The sequence below is a fragment of the Mustela putorius genome, unplaced genomic scaffold (genome assembly GCF_011764305.1).
Source record: "Mustela putorius furo isolate JIRA1106 unplaced genomic scaffold, ASM1176430v1.1 tig00003969_pilon_pilon_pilon, whole genome shotgun sequence".
Classification (NCBI taxonomy): Eukaryota; Metazoa; Chordata; class Mammalia; order Carnivora; family Mustelidae; genus Mustela; species Mustela putorius.
The window spans coordinates 2,791,605-2,814,303 of NW_025422112.1; the positions used below are offsets into that span (position 1 = coordinate 2,791,605).

Consider the following 22,699-nt stretch of genomic DNA (forward strand, 5'->3'; position numbering starts at 1 on the left):
ATATTCTTAAAAGATGCAATTATTTTTATTCTTTGTGATAAAATCAATGAAAGAAGTTCATAATGCAAAGGAACTATTCCTTTTCAACTTAAAGGACCTAAAATGGAAAACACTATTTTACTACCTTTAGGCGCCATATAATGCTATCACTAACTTGTTCTTACTAAGATGAGTCTCATTTTGACTAGACAGATAAGAAAAAAAAAATAACACAAAAGAAATATAAAACTACCAGATTCATATTATATGACTCCAGTAAAGTTTACAAGCACAGGTTTATGGCTTAATTACTATTATTTCTCAAATCTTATTTTATGTGAAAAACTCTTAAGAATATTGTGCATATAATCATCATCATCACTTACTACACTGCTGACTTAGTAACCAGTATATGCCTACGCTTATAGATACATGTATAAGCATGAGTACATATAAGATATATGTATAATATTATTTGACTAACTGATAAGCAAATGCTAATGTCTACTAAAATAATTACCAACAAATTAGACATTGGTCATTTAGGATTTACTGATCTAAAAATAACAATTTGCCTTTTCTTACCATATCTCCATTAAAAATTTCTTGCATTGTATTAGTTCTAGTAATGGATTTTTAAAAAATCACAAACTTGTTTTCTCTTGTGACTTTCCACCTACATTCTTCTTTATATTGGCCATAAAATCTACTGACTTGAAATCTAGGATGTATCTTAAATAAGACTGTACCACAGGTAATGGTAAGAGTTAACTTTATTGAGTACTAACTGTTTGTTAGGCACTGTTCAAGGTAATGCGTGTTTTTAATCACTAGTCTTCTTAACAGTCCTTCAAGGTAGGCATCTTTATTATCCCCATTTGGGGAGGAAACTTAAGTGTGGAAAGTCCAGCCAATTTTCCCACAGTTGTGTATCCAGTAAGTGTAAAGAGTTTGGTTATATAATAGTAACTATTATACTATGCTGCCACCATACATATGTATATGTATGTATACATACATATATGTATTTAAATAATAAAATATATTAGGATTAGAATATATATCTACTAGCAATATGGTCCAGAGGTGAATCATACTAAAGAGAATACATTTTAGAATGAATTACATTTTTGAGAAACACCACTATTGAGTTCCTCATTACATAAGAATTGTGAAAATAATCTCTTTCATCTTTTTAACGCCAACACTGAGTATGGATCTTGGGCATATAGTTAGCACTCTTTAAATATATGCTGAATAAATAAAATATAATGAACTCAAATCCAGAGAATACCCACTTAAATTGCTATATCTTAAACTAAGAACGCCATAGCTTATGTTCTTACTGAAAGGAGGCCATGTAAAAAAAAAAAAAAAGCACAAGTTGTAGAATCAGACTAAAATGTGAAATACAGACACAAATACCCAAGAAAATTTATTGAGACTCTTTAAACTGCTTTATTTTTAAATTCATAATAATTACAACTGTCACAAATGTGTTGTTTGAGCATTAAATTTGGGTAAAGTATCTAGGAGATTCTGATATATAATAAACAGTTAAAAAACAGTAGTTTGTTTTCCCCATGGGAATTTTAGAATCATCTTAGAATTTTCCTTTTATAATTCCATTCCCTCTATCTAAAAATACCACCATTTATATAGTCTATTTCTGCCAGTTTTTCCCTTGGTCCCCTTTTTATTCTCACTGTCACCATTCAGCTTCTCTCTATACACTGTATGGAGAGTATCTGAACTGTTCATTAGATAGTCTCTCTGTATCCACACTATATCCTGTATCCACACTATATCCTGAAAGACAAAACTTCTAAAAGATTGTCAGCCACAACCAAAGAAGGCTGGAAGGGCATATGACCTATTCACAGCACCCTATGCTAAGAAGGACCGAACTTTAATGTTTTTCTATCACGCTCTTGAAATTCTTAATTTATAAACAAAGAGTTACACATGTTTATTTTTCACCAGACTCCACAGATTATGTAGACAGTCCTGACCATGTGCTGCCTTGTTTGGAAAATGAACAGTACATTTTCATTGTCTATTTAATCCAATGATACCCATTCTAGACCAGCATTCAAGGTCTTTTACAACTTGGCCCCCATGTGCTTCCCCAGACATGGCAACCACAGTTCAACAGATCTTTATTCTTTCATTTCCTCATCCATTCAACAAATCTTTATAAAATATTATGATGCTGTACATAGATTTGCAGAGTATACTTCTGCCTGCTTCTCCAACTGTATCTCATAAATCTCTCCCTTACCTAACTGCTTTAGCCAAAAAGCCCAATATTCATTTCCTATAACCTCCCTTAAAATGTTCTGCCTGTGGCATTTACTCCTCCATTCTTTCTGTTGAATCACTCTTTTCCCCCAATATTTGCATGGCTTGGCTTCTTATCTTACATCAAGTTCATAGATACCATTTTAGCAGAAAAGCTTTCCTTACCTCCTGTATTCAAAGTTGATAGTCCTTGTGATTTTTTTATAATAAATTTTGTTTACTTACTTCTCAATAATATTTTTTATTTTTATTTTTTATTTATTTTTTAAAGGATTTTATTTATTTATTTGACAGAGAGAGAGAGATCACAAGTAGGCAGAGAGACAAGCAGAGAGAGAGAGAGAGAGGGTTATATCTGAGCAGAGAGCCTGATGCGGGGCTCTATTCCAGGACCCTGAGATCATCACCTGAGCCGAAGGCAGCGGCTTAACCCACTGAGCCACCCAGGTGCCCCTCAATAATATTTTTTAAATGATCATGAAAATAATAGTGGTAGGGCAGTTGGTAATTTACATATATTAGCACATGTAATCCACACAACTCTATGGGATTGGCATTGTTCCTTCATGGCATCCAGTACAAAGTACATTCATTTGGAGTGTTTACTTCTTTATTTGGTCTACTTCATGGGATGGTGAATTCAATAAGAGCAGTGACCATGTTATCTTGGTTCACTGTTACATCTATCAGTTCTTAACACACTGAGCCACCCAGGCATTACATCTATCAGTTCTTGCACACAGTAGGGGCTCAATAATTTCTTACTGAATGATGTGTGTACTCTGTGCAAGGCACTGGTTTTTCTGTTACTTGTTATCCAATTGATCAAGAAACCTGGATAGTCTTCTCTTTCCTGAATATGTTAATAGTTTACTACAGTTTTTATTTTTCACTAACATTGGAACACACTCCATTCTGTTAAAAATTTATCCATCTAACACAACTCATTTTAATCTTCTCTGTGAAGCCTTACTTAAATATTCTTGCATTCTCCATCCTTTACTTTAGCAATCTTTGCTTACCTCTCCCTTCTTAATTTCCACAGCATATTATGCTTTTCTTACAATGCTTATATCTTGCTTTCCATTATAACTATTTTTGTATTTATCTTTCTTTTAAAAGATGACAAAGATTATATCTTGCTCATCTTTGTACTTAGTACGGCAGCTGGTATAATGTTTTACCCATATGAGATATTCAATACATACTGATTAATTAGAGTATCTCCACTAATATTTACATTTTGAGGGGATCTGAGCAATTATCACCAAATCTAAAATAATCCTAAACCATAATGATGCAACAGTGCATGCAACTAGATTCTAGCTATCCTTTAATCTACCTGAGGAATGGAGGATTTTTTTGGTTTGGAGGTTTTGTTTTGTTTTGTTTTTTGCTTTTCTTTCTCTTTTCTATTTTTTTGAAATCTATGCTGATGCAACATACATTTCTTAAAGGGTTCCCAGAGGCAAATTAGTTACCAATAATAAAAACAGCAGAAGAATCTGCTAGGCAGAATGAATGAGCATGGTATTTAGAATCAGATATGTCTAGATCTGTAAATATCACCCCCTGCTACCAGAGAGAAAAGCCTGAGCAATTAAATAGCCTATCTATTCCCCAGTTTCCACATCTGATATCTGAGGAAAATATCTCAGAGTTGATGTGAGGTTTAAAGGTAAATATATAAACCAATATATCAATCATTAAATATTAATATTAAAATCCCAAATTTAATTGTTTAAAAAATCTTGGTACAGATTTTGGGTTCAACATGGATGACTGAGTATATATGTTTATTTCCTCTTTTCCTCCCCAAAATAATCATAGATTATTTTTTAAGGCTAAAACCCCCAAGAGCAAATAAAATGAGAAAGGATTCATCAGCAGATTTGAAGTTCCTAAATATAGAAAGTAAGTAGAAGACTGACAGAGGGAGCTGAGGGAAGAAAACCATGGGCTATTTATAACACAGAGAGAAAAGGATAAATAAGATTGTGGGTTGTGGGATGGGTAGAGCCAGCTTAACCTGTATATCTTTAAGGAAGATACAGATTCAGAGAAAAGAAATGGTGGAAGGTTAAGTGGTGGGGTAGGAGTGAGACCAGGTGAACAATGGAGAAATGCTATTTTGAGGGAAGATGCTGCTGACATTCGAATCCCATTAGTTACTGAATCAATTTAGTGCAAGCTTAAACTAATGACACTTTCAAATATACAAGACTTCAGAATTCCTCTTGAAGAAGTTACTTGAAGGGGTGCCTGGGTGGCTCAGTGGATTAAAGCCTCTGCCTTTGGCTCAGGTCATGATCCCAGGGTCCTGGGATCGAGCCCCGCATTGGGCTCTCTGCACAGCGAGGAGTCTGCTTCCTCCTCTCTCTCTTCCTGCTTCTCTGCCTACTTGTGACCCCCGTCTGTCAAATAAATAAATAAAATCTTTAAAAAAAAAAAAAAAAGAAGTTACTTGAAAATATCCTCCAGCAAAACAAGGAAGGAAGCATAAGAGGAAAATTTATTGGATTCAGAAAAAAGAGGAGGCAGACTAGAATAGCAAAGGACAGAACCAAGATGACAGCTGGCAGCACCAGGTCTAGACAAGAGCATAAAGACAACAGACTCTGGAGGAAGATGTGCAAAAAGGGGACAACCTACATTAGAAGGTATGAATGATAACCTGGAAACCAAAGAATATTTTTAAAACCACAAAATGCAAGGGAGAAAAACTCAATTATGAGAAAACCAAACACTAAAATAAAATTATATCTGAAATATGAAACAGCAGTTAATCCAAATTCTAAGAGAAGATCAATGAGTGTCAAGAATAAAAATACAATGGATTTTAAGCAAGAGCCAGAATGAGTAAGAAATTGAAGGCATTGGTGAAAAGGACTTGTGATTTTTTTTTCCTAATAAGAAAATAGCAGGATAAACCAGCATGGAGTTCCAGGGCAAAAGGGACTATAAAAGCAGGCACAGTCCAAATATGGGGCAAACTCTAATGTGGAATGATGGACGGAATGTGGAAAAGAACCCATCTGAACAATCATCTGTGAGTGAAATAAAAGTCACAATACTGGAACCATGAAGAAAAAAGGAATCCTAGCACACCACTTGCTTTGCAATGAAGAATATTCCCATAGTTGTAATAATATAAATGTCAACTACCAGCTTTCAATTTTGATGATCAACCAACTACAATATTAATTGTAGTTACAAAACAGCAAATGTTTTCAAACTTCCCAATTTAAAAGTAAAACTAGATTAAGAGGAATAGGAAGTAGGAGGCTGAAAGCAGAAGCAGAGGCAGAAGCACAGGCAGGGGCCCTAATTTATTCATACAACAAACTGAGGAGCCAAAAGTTAATGGAACAAGAGACTGAAGTTAAGTATATATTATGTGTATTATTGTCTGCAAGGGTTAAACAACTGAGGAACTGAGGAACTAATATAACAATATTAGGCAAGGTAGATAAAGTTGGTGGGATTGGAAAGTGAGCTAAATCGAATGTGTTATTATAGGAAGTTGACAATAATGCCTACAGCTGATAAGGAAAGGAGTGGTACAAATAAGCTACATGGGGAATGGAGGAAATGAGTCTTAGACCCCTGAGAGCAGGCCTGGGTGGGAATGGGTGGGAATGGGTGTGTACATTCAGGAGTTACCTATATTCATAACGAACCCTTTTGTTCTATTTTATTTTTTGTTCATGTGCTTCTTAATTTAGATAAAAGAATTAATATAAATAATGAAGACAGTAAAATGTGCTATGTGGAGCCAATATTTCTTAGTAACAAAAGTGAAGTGATTTATAAAATTGTTTACATTGTTGAAAAGGGCAACAAACACACAAGCCAATTTTTGTGTATTTCTAATTTATTTATTTATTTATTTAAAAGATTTTTTTTTTTAAAGATTTTATTTATTTGACAGACAGAGATCACAAGTAGGCAGAGAGGCAGGCAAAGACAGAGGAGGAAGCAGGCTCCCCGCTGAGCAGAGAGCCCGATGCGGGGCTCGATCCCAGGACCCTGAGATCATGACCTGAGCCGAAGGCAGAGGCTTAACTCACTGAGCCACCCAGGCGCCCCTCTAATTTATTTTTTAAAGCATTCTTAAAGTGTGGCTATTTCTCCCCTAGACATTTGAATCTGAATAAAATATAAAATGGATTTAATAGTCACAGTTGAGGTAAAGAGGTTGTATCTCAAGGGGCCCATTGCTTCTTGATTTTTTTTTAACTGTTCAGTGTTGGCTTAACATCAGTCTTTTTTTCTGATAGGTCATCACTGCAATAGACTCACATAATAGCTATGCTTATAAAAGTACCTAGGAGAAGTTACCTGGTTGCAAAGAAGAAAGATAACTGTTCCAAACAAGTAATGTACAGAAGAGAATGCACAGAAGTGAGATTAGGGGATTCCAAAGGGAATTTCCTGCTAGGTGTCTGGCATAAGCAAAAACAAAGATGACTTCCATTATCAAGCTCAACAGAGAATCATACTTAGATTGGTTGACCATTAAAGATGGAGTCATTGCTTTATGCTTCAGGTTTTATTTTTTTTGGCCAAAGCTACTGAAGCAAATAGACCTTAGAAGCTTAAAATCTGTTTCACCTTAGTTACTTCACACAGATTTTCTTTGAAATACTGGACTTTCCAAAAAAGCCCCTTGTCATTTCTTTCCATAGTAAACCATTCTTTATATAAAACCATTATACTTTATAATACTCCAGTCTTCTGTATATACATACACAGCGTAGGCACTGAAGCAAGTTTTCAATAAAATGGCACTAAACACCATTATTCATATGAATTTACCTCACTAATTTAAACAAAGCATTTGGGGGGGGTCCCAATTTTCAGGATATTTAAATCAACTTTTCGCATTAATGGTGTATGCAATTATGCAACTGAAGTCAGAATCATAGCCGAATTTTAAAATCTATAATGATTTTCCTCATTGCACAAAATTATCTCATTTTATCAGAGATAATTTAGCCATCTCTATGGTTATGGATTTGCTTCCCACTCTTTCTTAATAGAAATCTCTTTAAATAAGGATCTAGCCTTGCAGTTGTATAATCAGCAGGTAAGGTTAAGCTGGAGAGACTACTTCCTTCTGCCTACACCAAAGATGAGTAACTTGTCAAAACACGACTAAAAATATTTGTCCTTAGTCAATTGCTCATAAAATCTGCAATCTCTCAGTATGTTCAACAGTCCTTATGATTTTTATTTTCTTTCTAGGATAGAGCTTTTTCACAGACTATATATTTATGAGAAATACTAATGCAATGAATGATACGATAGTATCAATTGTTAGAAAAAAATCTCCCAAAATACATATAATAGAGAAATGAATGAGAATTGACACTTGAGATAATATATAGAAAGGTAGACTGCTAGAGTCTGAGGAACTATTTTTGCAAAATGGTGCCAGACTCTTACTCTTATGTAGGAATCATCATTTCAATATTTTACAGATATCATTTCATTTAAAATTATATTCTATTTATCAGCATAGTACAAGATTCTAAATTTTCATTTTAAATAAATTTCTTTATTGTATAGTATGGCATAATAACCAGTTGGAAGATAATCTCCATTTCACTTGAAAGTTGTCTATTCTTTTAACTTAATAACAGAAGCATCCCTACCTTAAATTACATACCTTTGTCTTTGGCAAAGATATTTTTAGTTCAACTTGGTTAAGCAAACATTTAGCTCTAACTATTGCAAAGCAGAGCTATATAAACATGAAAGTTTCAAACATGAAGCAAAGAAATGCAAGAAAGTTGAGAAATATTTTTCTCATACATACTGATGGGAATTTTACAGCCAAGTCTCTCAGGAGTACAAATTTAAGGTTACGTATTAAAACTTTAATACTCTTTGATCCAGCAATTCCATGAGTTTAGCTGATAAAGCTTAAGCTTAGCTTAATAAGAAGGGGAATGCATGTACAAAATATTCACTATATGACACATTTTTAATTTCCCCTTTAAATGCACATGTCAAAATATTTTTTCCTTTTGCTACTCTCTTCACTTTGGGGTCATGTACATGACATCACTGTAAAACAAATTTACTAAAGGACAGAGTAGATTAGAGGATTATTAAAGAGAGGCCTTCAGAGAATTACTGGGGGGAAATTCTGAAAGTCTTGTAAAGAAAAGTAAAAGATCACAAAGAAAATAGGAAAATATCACTATCATAAGAAAATAGAAAAAAATTCTCTCCCATATCCTCCACTGACAAAGTACAGGATTCACAGTATATAAGAATCACATGCATCTGTGGTAGCTATGTCTACACTGAAGCTCATACGTCACTTATTACAGAAAATACAATAGCTTCAGGGATTACAGTATAAACATTCAGAAGAAATGCTAGTGTTTGCAACAAATTCAAAAGAAAAGGCTCCCACATAGTCACAACTAATAATCAAGTTTTAAGGAAGCAGCTAGCATTTTGTATAGCTACCAGAGAACATTTTCTTTTCATATTGAGTATAATGTTATGAAATTTGTAAAAGCACCTACCCATTTATTTCAAAAATTTCAAGAATGTTGAGTGGGATAGGGAAGGGTAATAGGAGAATGGTAAGAGGAGAGGAAATAGGAGGATGGAAGGATGGGAATAATACAACTCCACAGGCCAATTATGTCCGTCAAAATCCATAGAATTGTTTATTTTATTTTATTTTATTTTTTTTAAAAAGATTTTATTTATCTATTTGACAGACATAGATCACAAGTAGGCAGAGAGGCAGGCAGAGAGAGGGGAGGAAGCAGGCTCCCTGTTGAGCAGAGGCCAGATGTGGGGCTCCATCCCAGGACCCTGGGACCAGGACCCAAGCCGAAGGCAGAGGTTTTAACCCATGAGCCACCCAGGTGCTCCAGAGAATTGTTTACTAAAAGGATAAATTTTATAGTGCATAAATTATACTTCAATAAACCTGGCTTACAAAATAAAAGAAGTAAATTTTCCAAGAAAAATTTGATTAAGAATTCATCAAATTCCATAAAGTTCCAATTGTTGAAATGACTAAGATTAAAGTTCAATTCATAGTAAGTGTGATGAAATATTTTAAAATTTGATTTTTTTTTTAAAAGACACATTTATTCAGCGTCATGATCAGACTATTACATTTAGCAATCAACAGCATGGGTGCAAAAAAAAAAAAAATCTACATTAAAACCCTTTGTTGGAATGCTTTACACTGTCCACAGAACAGAAACTAAAATAGCCTGTTATACAATTAGTCACAAATACAGTCCTCGAGTTTTTTTGTCCATACACATGAGTATTGTCTAAAACATGTCTTCTTTGTAGCAGCTAGGCCCTGCCACCACTGTGCTTGGCTGAGTTCACAAATCTGTTGTAACCTGTAGCTTCCCTGTCACTTCTCTGGCTCTCCTCTCCTGCTAAGCTTTGTTTCCTGGCAGGAATTAAAACCTTCTGCCACTGCCATAGCTGCTGCTGCTGCTGGAGCCACCATAGCCACCTTGGTTTCGCGGTTTGGCGAAGTATTGGCCTCCACCACCATGAGGGCCAGAGCTTCTGCCTCCAAAATTGCCTCCTTTCATGGGTCCAAAATTTGAGGATTGATGGTTGTAATTGCCAAAATCATTATAGCTTCCACCACCTCCAGAGTTGCTTCCATCATTACCAAATCCGTTATAGCCATCCCCACTGCCACCATATCCACCACCACCTCGACTGCCACCAAAGCCACCTCGACCACTGAAGTTTCCTCCGCAACCAAAGTTGTCATTCCCACCAAAACCACCTCCACGACCACCACCAAAGTTTCCAGAACCACTTCGACCTCTTTGGCTGGATGAAGCACTAGCCATCTCTTACTTAGAGAGCGCTTTCCTTACTTCACAGTTGTGGCCATTCACAGTATGGTATTTTTGAATGACAATCATTACCAGAATTGTCTACAGAATCATGGTCATCAAATGTTACAAAAGCAAAACCCCTCTTTTTGCCACTGCCTCGGTCAGTCATGATCTCAATCACTTCGATTTTCCCATACTGTTCGAAATAATCTCTTAGATGATGTTCTTTAGTGTCTTCTTTAATGCCACCAACAAAAATCTTTTTCACAGTTAATTGGGCACCAGGTCTTTGAGAATCTTCTCTTGAGACAGCCCTCTTTGGTTCCACAACTCTTCCATCCACCTTGTGTGGCCTTGCATTCATGGCTGCATCCACCTCCTCCACAGTGGCATATGTGACAAACCCAAAGCCTCTGGAGTGCTTGATGTTCGGATCTCTCATTACCACACAGTCCGTAAGTGTTCCCCATTGCTCAAAATGGCTCCTCAGACTCTCATCGGTTGTTTTAAAGCTCAGACCTCCGATGAAGAGCTTCCGCAGCTGTTCAGGCTCTTTGGAGACTCTGACTTAGACATGACGGCGGTGGGAGGGGAGACTTTAACGATGCTTACTCGGCGGCGTCCACAGGCAGAAAGCAAAATTTGATTTTTTAAGTTCAAAAGTTTTAACTTAAATACTCTACTTTGGATTATGAGGTATCATCCCTGTCAAGCTAAAGTTTTAACTAGGTTATAAATGTCAATTGTTACTAAAGCAAACTTGGTCTCCGTGGCCTATCAGTTAACTAACTGCATAATAACTGATTTAAACAAACTCCTAAACTGAAAAGCAAGAGAAGAGATTTCTCATTCAAGAATAAAGTGAAAAAACTGAGTCACAATCAAGAGAAAGAGCTTCGTTGGTGGTAGTGGTGGCGTTAATTTTTTCACTCTCAAAGAACCAATGTGCACTCCCCCATTCACTTTTCTTTGTTTTTCATGCAGAAGACAATTAGAGGCCCAACTGGTTGAACAGAACTGAAATAAACAATACTTTCACAAACTAAGGACGAGGTGACTACAAGAACAATTCCTTAGCTGAAAATCCCACTGCCATAGTTGAGAGAAGAAAATACCAGCTACTTTGACAATGAATCTTGGAAGTCTAGAAGGAATTTACAAAAGAAAATTCTACTAAAAAGTTTTGTTGACTAAAGTATTAAGCTTTTAATGAAAAAGTTAAGATTTAAGAATGACAGGTAATTATATTCCAAAGTGCTTCCCTTTCAGGTCCTTGAAAGACAAAACTATTAAAACTCACTTAAGAATAAATAGATAACATGAATGTCATATATCCATTAAAAAATTAAATATGTTTAAAAATCTTCCAACAACAGGTGCTGGGATGGCTCAGTCAGTTAAGCATCTGACTCTTGATTTCAGCTCAGGTCATGATCTCAGGGTTGTGAGATTAAACCCCACACTGGCTCTGCACTGAGCGTAGAGCCTGCTTAAGAATTCCCTCTCTCCCTCCCCCTGCCACCACTCCCATACACTCTCATAAAAAAACAATAACAAAAACAAAAACAACTTCTATCAAGTAAAACTCTGAGCCCAGATGGTGTCACTGGTGAATTATACCAAATGTTTAAGGAAGAAACGGTTTCAATTCTACACATTCTCTTTCAGAATACTAGAAGTGGAGGAAATACTCATTTTCCTGAGGCTAGTATTACTGTTAACACCAAAACCAGATACATTATAAGAAAAGAAAAAAAAATAGACAACTATCCCTCAAGAATATAAACATATATCATGAACACATTCCAAAATCATTAAATATTCTTTAAAAATTCAGTTTTAGTAACTGCAAAATAATCCATGATATTAGATATACCTTAATCCTTTTTCTTATTATTGGAGGTTGTCCTAAAGTATTCATTTCTTCTTCTTTTCCACTCCAAAGTTGATGTACTAATTCTTGTGTGGTAAGACAGAGCCTGATTTGGTTCTCTCTACAGGGAATTCGTAATTGAGAGATTAAGAAAAGTGATTCCTTACCTTGGAAGCTATGCCCTTTAGGGGCCCATGGAGCAGCCATTTTAGAGTTCTATGTACTGGTGAGCAAAAGTACAGAGAGAACCTGGAGAATGGATCAAAAAAGGTGTTTTTTAAGTTTTTAATATTTATTTTTATTAATACCATCCTAAATGTACTCACAGGTTTCTAGAGCAAAGTGGTTTAATTATTATTTACTTTATGAAAACCTCATGATTCCTCTGTGCCTCATTTCTTAGGACAATGTGATGAACGCTATACCTTATCCAACACAAACATAAGGTATATATCATAGGCAAGAAAGCCAGAATAGTGAATCCAAGTGCTAAAATACACATTGTCCACTTTCCCTCCAGAGAGGAAAAAAGCCTGCTTCTTGGGAAGGATCCCAAGTTCCCATTTAAACATTCTGGAATACAAATGAATTTAATCAGAGGGAAGATAAAACCATTGTTTTCAGCTTTACAATCTGGGGATGTCTCCACATCCCAAAGCTCACCTTGTATCCTGAAATCCAAATACATATCTCTGGAATTAGGTAAATCTCTATGAAGTTCTCAGTTTTAAATTACCTTCCACTTTTTCAGCCAGATCCCAGGTTTCAGTAAAATTTGCTCAAAAATTCCCTAATACAAAAACACAAAAAATATTTCCTCTACAGCCCCACAAAAACCAAGCATGGACAAGAGAAGGTCACGCATCAAACAACAATATAAAGAACACAGCTGTCCTGGATACTGGTGGCTTTTTTTTTTTTTAGTTTTCTGTTTGGGCTCTCAAGGAACCAGCTGTACTTGTACCATAGGTTCCATGAAATATCTGTGAATGACTGTAACAATCACTCTCCCCCATTTCTTCAGCTAGCTACAGTGGGTTTCAGACGTATGAAGCAAAATGACCCAAAATGAGAAGAGATATTTAAGTTGTTTCTAATTTTCTGTTAACCTGAAAATATATGTAAATATATATTTAAAATATGATGGACTACATATTAAGTGGTATATATTCTTTAAAGTTCCTGACATCTATTAATAAATTGATTTTCAGGAAAGTTGCAAAAAGTTCATAATCATACAGAATGTACAAGGGCTCATTTTACCACATCATCTATTAACACTGAATATCAACACTTAAGACTGTTCTTCTGAGTTATAAAAGTGCCATCTCATTGCATGAGCTTACAGTTCTACATCTAAAAGTAGCTAGGTATTATCATACAATGAATATTTGCCTATGCTACAATCTATTCCTGGCCAATTGTGAGCCATGAATCTGTTGATTTTTGTGCCTACAACACATTATATATTGTAGTTTATAACACTTTCCTATATAATACTGCATGCCTGCTCATTACTTTTGTCTAGCTTCAAAAAACATAATAATGAGGCTTAGAATGTAATTACGTAAAACATACAAATTAAATTAGTAGTAATTCAGTTGTGTTCTAGAACACAACTTGGGAAGAGCTAATTATTAAATAATTTAGGAATTTTTGCCACGTGATTTTAAACTCTTAATATCTTGAAATCGGCCATGGTGGAAGTTTTTACACCATGGAATTCAGCAAAAGATATAAATCATGGTTCCCTTACTCTGCCCTCACAGAAAGCCAGTTGACCAGTGTACCGCTGGAAGAATTTACATTTAGTCATTCCATCCAATGTTATGTATTTCATATCTGCTTTTTCTGAGATTTCAGCAGAGTTATGTAGCTGGATTTATTTTAGCCTTATGTATTATTTTAGTTTATAATTTATTAGCTATTAGAATGGCTTTATTCCATTAAAATTATCAAATAACAACAACAAAAAAAAATGACCTTTTTGCAATTCCTCCCGCTATGGATAATGTACTGATCTGTCTTATTAGTTTAAATAGGTTTCCCAATAATTCTCTTGGGTTTCCTAGATAGATTATTAAATCATATGAAAATTATGATAATTAAATGTTTTCTTTCCAAAAGATACACTTCTTTATAATTGCTTCATTTATTATTCAACTACCTAGAATTTCTGGAAATGTGCAAAATAATATGAGTAGAGGGCATACTTGTCCCCCTCCTTGTGGTGTTTCATTGTTTACTATAATGCTCACTTTTAGGTTGAAGTGGGTCCTCTTTATTATATTTCTATTCCAAACTTTATGTTGCGGTATGTAGTGAGTGGTGGTACATTCATAGGTAATGGTGGTTGTTTTACGGTTTTCATAGTTGTTTTAAATCAGAAATAAGTTCTATGAATCTGTATGCCAGTGGATAAGAGCACAGTGCTAGAGTCCTATCTCCTGGGTTCTTGCTTTGCTATTTCTTTGTTGTGCAGCACTAAGTTTTTTATTTTTAAAAAAGATTTTATTTATTTATTTGACAGAGATCATAAGTACGCAGAGAGGCAGGCAGAGAAAGAGAGAGAGAGGAGGAAGCAGGTTCCCCGCTGAGCAGAGAGCCCAATGCAGGACTCAATCCCAGGACCCTGAGATCATGACCTGAGCCGAAGGCAGAGGCTTAACCCACTGAGCCACCCAGGTGTCCTGCAATTTAAGCTTTTCATGAAAATTAGAAATTATTATAACTTAATAAGGCTAGTAATTATTACTAATACCATCAGGAAAACTTCTAAAATTATAATTTTTCTCTAATTTAACATATTGAAATGTATTTCTTTAGTACTGCCCTTGCATTCCTGGAACAGAACATACTGAGTAGTGTCCATTTATTTTAATAACTAGTTGGTGTTAACTTGTTAGTAAGCTTTTGTTTTCTTTGCAAAAATAGATTATTCTATAGTTAGGGGAAGGTCTAAAACAGATATTCATATTAGCATTCTTTTGTCTTTATAAAATGAATCTGGGTTAAATTATAGACTTTTTACTCCGAAACCATTTACATGGCATATATCTATTTCATTCTAATATTATATAAACTTTCCTATAATGTCATTGAAAATTTTGTCCTTTTTCTTGATCAAATATACTAAAGTTTTATGTATGTTATAGGGTTTGCTCCAAGTAAAAAAAAATCTCTTTAAGTTACTTATTATTTCTATCTTATATTTCCCAATTTATTAATGTCTGTTTATTTTTATCATCTGTTTCTTTCATCTTTCTATTGGCTTATGTGTTTCTCTATTTCTAATTTCTCTACCTGAATGCTCAGCTCATTTATTTTCATACTTCCTTGTTTAGTAACAAAGCATGATTTATTGCATCCTTAAAATACATACTGAATTATCTGAGTCATTTTTCATTTACAATTTAAAAAATTAAATACACCAGTGATAGTATATTATGACAAGTCCTGCCGTATCTTCCACTTAACACCTATAAATGTGAATACTCACTATTAACCTTTAAAAATCAGGATTCACCCAAAACTGGAAGCAACCGTGATGGTCTTCAGTGGGCAAATGGATAAACATACTATGGCACATTTTATTATCAAATATTATTCAGTGAAAAAAGAGTAAGTTGTTAATCTAAGCAACAACATGGATAAATGCTATATGCAATTGTTTAAATGGGTATTGTCTAAAAGAAAGCAGGAAGTTTCAAAATGATATATACTCTAGTATATGATATCAGAATTCCCGTGAAATTCTGACAAAGACAAAAGTATGAAGACAGAAAATAGATCAGTGATTGTCATGGGCTTGAGTTTGTGGGAAGTTAACCGTGAAGCACAGGGGACTTTTTAGGGCCTGGAAACTTCTGTATGGTACTATAATGGCGGATACATGGCATTGTGCATATGTCAAATCTAGAACAAAGAATATCTGTGACAAAAGAATCTAGCTCTATTAGCTCAAAGTTTGACACATCTATCTTTCAAATCAAACAAACATCATTCACAGCCCCTATGTTATTGAGGTTTGTTTGCTTCCTCTATGGGAGTAAAAGAAGGCAAAATGCAGAGTATTAAACCCAGACTCCAGAATCAGATAAACCCATGTTTGAAATCCAATTCTACTACATACTCCCTAGTTATTTAACCCTTGTTACATTCCTTAAAATATCTAACACTGTTTCCTTCCATATAAAATGAGAAAAATAGTATTTACCTCGGTATTGTTACAGGATTAAATATTAATGTATATAAAACTCTTAGCTTGGACTATAGTTATATGCTCAGAAAACTATGTATTGTTTTCCACAATGACTGTTATTTCTCTTTTTATACATAATAATTTGAATTTTTAGACATATGTATCTTTTTTCTTTACATATAAATACATGATCCATAACTTTATTATATACTTATGCTCTTCCTAAATATTATATTCTAACTCTATTTCATTTGAAGTTAGTGTCAAAATTGCTTTATTTTTGTTTGATTTCCTGAAAAATCTTTGCCTGTCTTTACTTTTAATCTTACAATTTTTTTTTTTACCGTTTTGAGTTTTTCTCTAGAGATCATTTAACTTTTCTTCAATAGATATCCAGAAATAGTAAACAGAATAAAAGGAAAAAAGGCAACAACTAAAGGAAGAGATGATAAAAAGAGTTAAAGAAATGCTATATACAAGTTTTAGACAAAAATCTCCAGAGCAATGAATGACCAAAGACACACATCTAGTCCTTATAATAATTTAGAACTTCAAAGATAAAGTTCTAAATGCTTTCAGAAAGGTGGGGGGAAGGTATTACAAAGAAATGGGCATCATTTTAACATACTGTATCTCAATAAGCTGCATCTCAGAAAACAATGGAGCAATCATTTTCAAGTTCTGAAAATTTATGGAAACTAAAATTCAATATACAGGCATATCCATGAAATTAGATGAAAAATTAGATGAAAAATAAAAACATTTCAAGTTTGCATAAATTCCACAGTATTAACCTTTTGTTCTAATCTCCCATTCTCATCCTTCCTTAGGAAATTACTTGGAAGTCATTAGAATCCAGGGAAGGAGTAAATTAAAAAAAAACAAAAACAAAAAAAAATGGTAGATAATTCAGAAAAGATATATGATTCAGGAAGATAATTCAGGAAAGAGTGAACTCAACAAGAGGAAGTTGTGAATGACAGAAGCCAAGAGGAGCTGAGTAACTACACAGACTGGAGCAAGAAAATAAAAGGTCCTGTGTGTCAGCAGAAATCAAAAGGGGAACACTTTAAATGACCAGTATGACTGAAATGGTTAAAAAATAAAAGAACTAGGGTTAATAACATATTACCATGTATTTGAAAGTTTGCTGAGTAGATATTAAGCGTTCTCACACCCCCAACACACACACAGTTAACTATGTTATGTAAGGTGATAGATGTATTAATTATCTTGATGTTAGTAATCATTCTATAATAAACATGTGTATCAAATCATCACATTGTATACTTTAAAATCATAAAATTATATTTATCAATTATTACTCAGTAAAATCCAAATAAATACAATAAAAGTCCTTGAGACTATGATGAAGATTCATTTCACCTCCATGCTAGCAATAAAATTAAAGAGTTAGGACACTGAGTCACTTTAAAGGGTGGGGGAAAATGTTCTCCAGTAAATAATATTTACTGTCTACATAAAATAGTTACTATTTATTGGTTGTCAGCTTTCAGAAATAAATCTATGAATAAAGTACAGTAGACTTATTTTCAACATTATCACTTTCTATAATCCAATTGGATAGATAAAAGACTGCCTGGATTAGCCATTGCGTGATCTGTTTTGTTTCACTTTTACCTGTCTCTATCTTTTTGTGCTACCTCCTGGGAGAATTCTTTCAACTTCGTTTTCTAGCCCTTCAGCTGAATTGTTTTCTCTCAATTACATTTTTTCAATTTCTAAAAGAAAGAGGAGAGCTCACTGACGAAGTAAAAGTGTAGCTAACACGCTGGAAGGTGAAAGTGAAGAGAGAAGGTAGAGGGAACTCTTCTCTAGTTCTAAAAGGATATGGAGCTTTTGGCTACATATATTGGAACAGAAAATAGAAGTATAAGCAAATGATTTCATATTGGGGAGTTAACAATTTGCATCTTTCATAATATATGACCAGTAAATACATTCTAAGATTGATACATGGACTTAAAGGTGCATTATTAAGCTATATATGAAGGCAACAATCTAAGGACGTAAAAGCATAAATAGTTTTAAAAGTGCCTTCTGAGCATAGAATTGCAAGGCAGTTATGCAGGTTGGAGGACTGTCACATTTCAGTATAACTTACATTGGATTCAAAATTATTTTTATAGTATCCATTTTTACTTTGATATAAGAAAAAATGAAAAATTGAAAACTCTACTTGATTCTTTCACTTAGTAATATGAATTTAAGATTCATCCTTGTATTCTCATGGCTTGATAGCTCATTTCTTTTTAGCACTAAATAATATTCCATTACCTTGAAGTTCCACAGTTTATTTATCTATTCACCTACCAAAGGACATCTTGGTTGCCTCCATGTTTTAGTAATCATGAGTAAAACTGCTATAAGTGTCTGTCCATGTGCAGGCTTTTATGTGGACATGTTTTCAACACCTTTGGATAAACATAAGGGAGTGCAATTGCTGAAAAGGCTAAATACTGGGGGGAGGCAAGATGGCAGAGAAGTAGGAGGTTCTTTTTCAACTGGTCCCCTAAAGTGAGCTAATAATCTACCAAAGCACTCTGATCACCCATGAAATTAGCCTGAATTAGAATTATACACTTCTGGATCTTCTACGGGGGCAGAAGCACCCAGTGAACAGGTAAAGCAGAGTGGGAACATCGGGCTGATATGTGAAGATAAACAAAAGGGGGAGGAAGCCACCAGAAGTGACCCATTGGAAAGTAATACCCCAATACGAAAGTACCTTGTGATTGGGGACCAGCATTAACTTGGAGTCTGCCTGAAACCACTCAAAAAGAGCAAAAGATCTTAAGGGGAAATTGGTGGAATCTGGTGGTTAGAGACACGGGCTTAAGCCTACGGACCCACGACAGTCAACACTGGTGCTGTGCCAGAGAGTGTGTGGTGAAGAAGTCAAGCGTTGGTCCCTGAGCTGCCAGCTCCCTGGAGACCATTTGGGTGGCGGCATGCATGAGTCTGGTGTGAATACCAGCCGGCACTCTCTAGAACCGCAGCCTTTTGCACTCTGCATGCACACTGCAGGACAGGGGTCTGAATCGCACTCCACACCCTCCCCTGAGAGAGATCTGTGCAGGCGCCAGCAAGTGCTCTCTAGGACCTGTGAGAGTCTGAACACTCCCAGCCCAGGCCAGCGTGAAAATTTCAGTTTGCTATCCCCGGTTGTGACCTCTCCAGCAGTCTGGATCTGCCCAAAGAGCCACAGCAGAGGCAGCCGCTGGAAGCCAGCTCTCTGGACTAATACTTCTGGTGGTTTTGGTAGCACCAGGGTACAAGCAGGAGCTCCTGAGACCCCTGAGACTGTGACTAGGGACATGCTCCGCAGGTGGCAAAGGGCGAGTTTATGTGCTCTGAAGAACCCAGAGGAAAACAGACTGAGGCTTCTCTCTGAGACAGAGGTCTGGGTGCAGTTTGCTTTCCTCTGAACCTCCAAAGAACTGCCAAAAGCCGCCAAGGGGAGGAAAAACAAACAAACAACAACAACAACAACAAAAAACCTCCAAAGAACAAAAGCCTGAAAAACCGGTTTCCTCAGAGTCCAGCCCCCTGGGAGGGGGCAGGAGGACTCAATTCTTTCAAGACTGCCTGAAAAATCACGTGGCAGGCCTCTCTCCCAGAAAGCCAGCCAAAAAAAAAAAAAAAAAAAAATAGAGGACCACCACCACTGTTTCATAGATACAATTTTTATTTTTAATTCGTTCCCACTATTCACATTCTTTTAATTTTTTTAAATAATTTTTAACCTATTTACCATCACAATGGGATATTCAGTACAACAAATTCCATAATAACCTTTTAACTTGAACTTTTTGACACATACACCTACATTTTTCTTTTGCTTTTCCATTTTTTTTAATATTCATATAGAGATAAGCTTCAAGGTAACCCTCTTTCCCCAGTCAATACTACCCTATATATAAATCAGCTTTAATCCCACTTTATCTTGAGAAAGTTGAGTCCTTTAACAAAGATATCAAGATAGACCCAGAAAGAATCAAAATAGCCTTTCTTGCCCACACTGAGAATTTATAACCACCCTCCCATCTTTTTCTTCTGTCAGCATTTCGTATATTTGTTTTTGTTCTGGTAGTATATAAATCTTATACTCGGGGTTCATTTTGGCTGGGTTCTTTTTTTTTTTTTTTTTTTTTTTTTCTTGTCATTTGCTTTTGTCGGTCTTTTTGTTTGTCTGTTTTTGTTTGTATACTTTATAAATCTTACCTTTGGGGCCTATTGAGGCTGGATCTTCTCTTTTCTTTCTTTCTTTTTTTTTTTTTTTGTTTGTTTGTTTGTTTCCTGTCTCTCTCTCTCTCTCTCTTGCTCTCTTTTTTTCTTCTTTCTTTCTTTTTGCTGGGGACTCACAGTTGCTCAGAAGCATTCCAGAGTGCACCTTGCCTGGACCACGGTTAATACATTCAGCTACACATCCCCTCAGCCATCTCTCACCAAAAATGACTGTGAGGAGAAATGCCCAACAGAGGAAAAATTCAGAGACTGTGCCCTCTCCATCAGAGCTATTGGATATGGACATAAATAGTATGTCAGAAAGGGAATTCAGGCTAACAATTATCGAGGCAATGGCTAGGTTGGAGAAAGCCATTAATGACAAAATGGAATTGATTAGGGCAGAAGTGAAAGCCACCAAGGAAGATGTTAATAATGCTATCAATGAGTTCCAATCTAAATTCTCTAACAGCTAGGGTGACTGAGGCAGAAGATAGAATTAGTAATCTACAGGACAAACTGATAGAGAAAAAGGATTAGAGGAGGCCTAGAACAAACAGCTTAGAAGCCATGAAAACAGAATTAGGGAAATAAATGATGCCATGAAACGTTCCCACATCAGAATTATTGGAATCCCTGAGGGGGAGGAGAAAGGAAGAAGACTAGAGGATATTGTTGAACAAATTCTCCATGAAAATTTTCCCTTTCTGGGGAATGGAACCAGCATTCATGTCCTAGAGGCAGAAAGGTCTCACCCCAAGATCATAAAATCTAGAAAGACTTCAAGACACCTGATTGTGAAAATGATGAATCATAGTTATAGACAACCGCTTGACTTTTTGAAAGCAGCTAGGGGGAAGAGATTGATTCCTTACATACAGAGGAAGGCCCATCAGAATAATGTCAGACTGGTCCACAGAAACCTGGCAAGCCAAAAAGGGCTGGAAAGATGTATTCAGGGCACTAGATGAAAAGAACATATAGCCAAGAATATTTTATCCAGCAAGACTGACATTCAAAATGGGTGGAGAGATAAAGAGCTTCCAAGACAGGTAGCGTTTTAAAGAGTATGTGACCACCAAGCCGGAACTACAAGAAATACTAAGGAGGGTTCTATAAAAGAGGAAAAAAAGCCAAGAATATCATTGAACAGAAATTTATGAAGACAATCTATAGAAACAAAAACTTCAAAGGTAACACGGTATCAATAAAAATATATCTATCAATAATCACTCTCAATGTGAATGGCCTAAATGTACCCATAAAATGGCACAGGGTTGCAGACTGGATAAAATGACAGGACTCATCCATATGTTGTCTACAAGAGACCCATTTGGAACCTAAGGATACATCCAGACTGAAAGTGAAGGAATAAAGAAGCATCTTTCATGCCAATGGGCCTCAAAAGAAGGCTGAGGTAGAGATTCTCATATCAGATAAGTTAGATTTTAAACTAAAGACTGTAGTCAGAGATACAGAAGGACACTATATCATTCTTAAAGGGCCTATCCACCAAGAAGATCTAACAATTGTAAATATTTGTGCCCCCAACATGGGAGCAGCCAACTACATAAGACAACTATTAATCAAGATAAAGAGTCATATTCATATGACTACATTAATAGCAAGGGATCTTAACATGCCACTGTCAGTAAAAGACATATCATCTAAGCAGAAGATCAATTAAGAAACAAGAGCACTGAATGACACATTGGACCAGAAGGACCTTATAGATATATACAGAACATTCCACCCTAAAACAACAGAATACTTATTCTTCTCAAGAACACATGGATCTTTGTCCAGAATAGACCACATACTGGGTAACAAATTAGGGCTCAACCAATAACAAAAGATTGAGATTATTCCCTGCATATTCTCTGATCACAGTGCTTTGAAACTGGAGCTCAACCACAAGAAAAACTTCAGAAGAAATTCAAACACCTTGCTTAAGAATGCTTGGATCAACCAGGAAAGCATAGAAGAACTTAAACAATTCAAGGAAACCAATGAGAATGAAGACACTTTGGTCCAAAACCTATGGGATACAGCAAAGGCAGTCCTAAGGGGGAAATACATAGCCATCCAAGCCCCCATCAAAAAAATCAAAAAAATCCAGAATACACCAGCTGTCTTTACACCTTAAAGAACTGGAGAATCAACAACAAATTAAATGAGCCCTACAAAGAAGAAGGGAAATAATCAAGATTACAGCAGAGATCAATGAGATAGAAACTAGAGATACAGGAG

The 22,699-nt window shown here is 35.4% G+C and overlaps 1 pseudogene; it reads right to left on the bottom strand.

Moving 5' to 3' along the window:
- Positions 1 to 9,538: 9,538 nt before the first annotated feature.
- Positions 9,539 to 10,718, bottom strand: LOC123389274 (annotated as a pseudogene).
- Between the last annotated feature and the right edge of the window lie 11,981 nt (positions 10,719 to 22,699).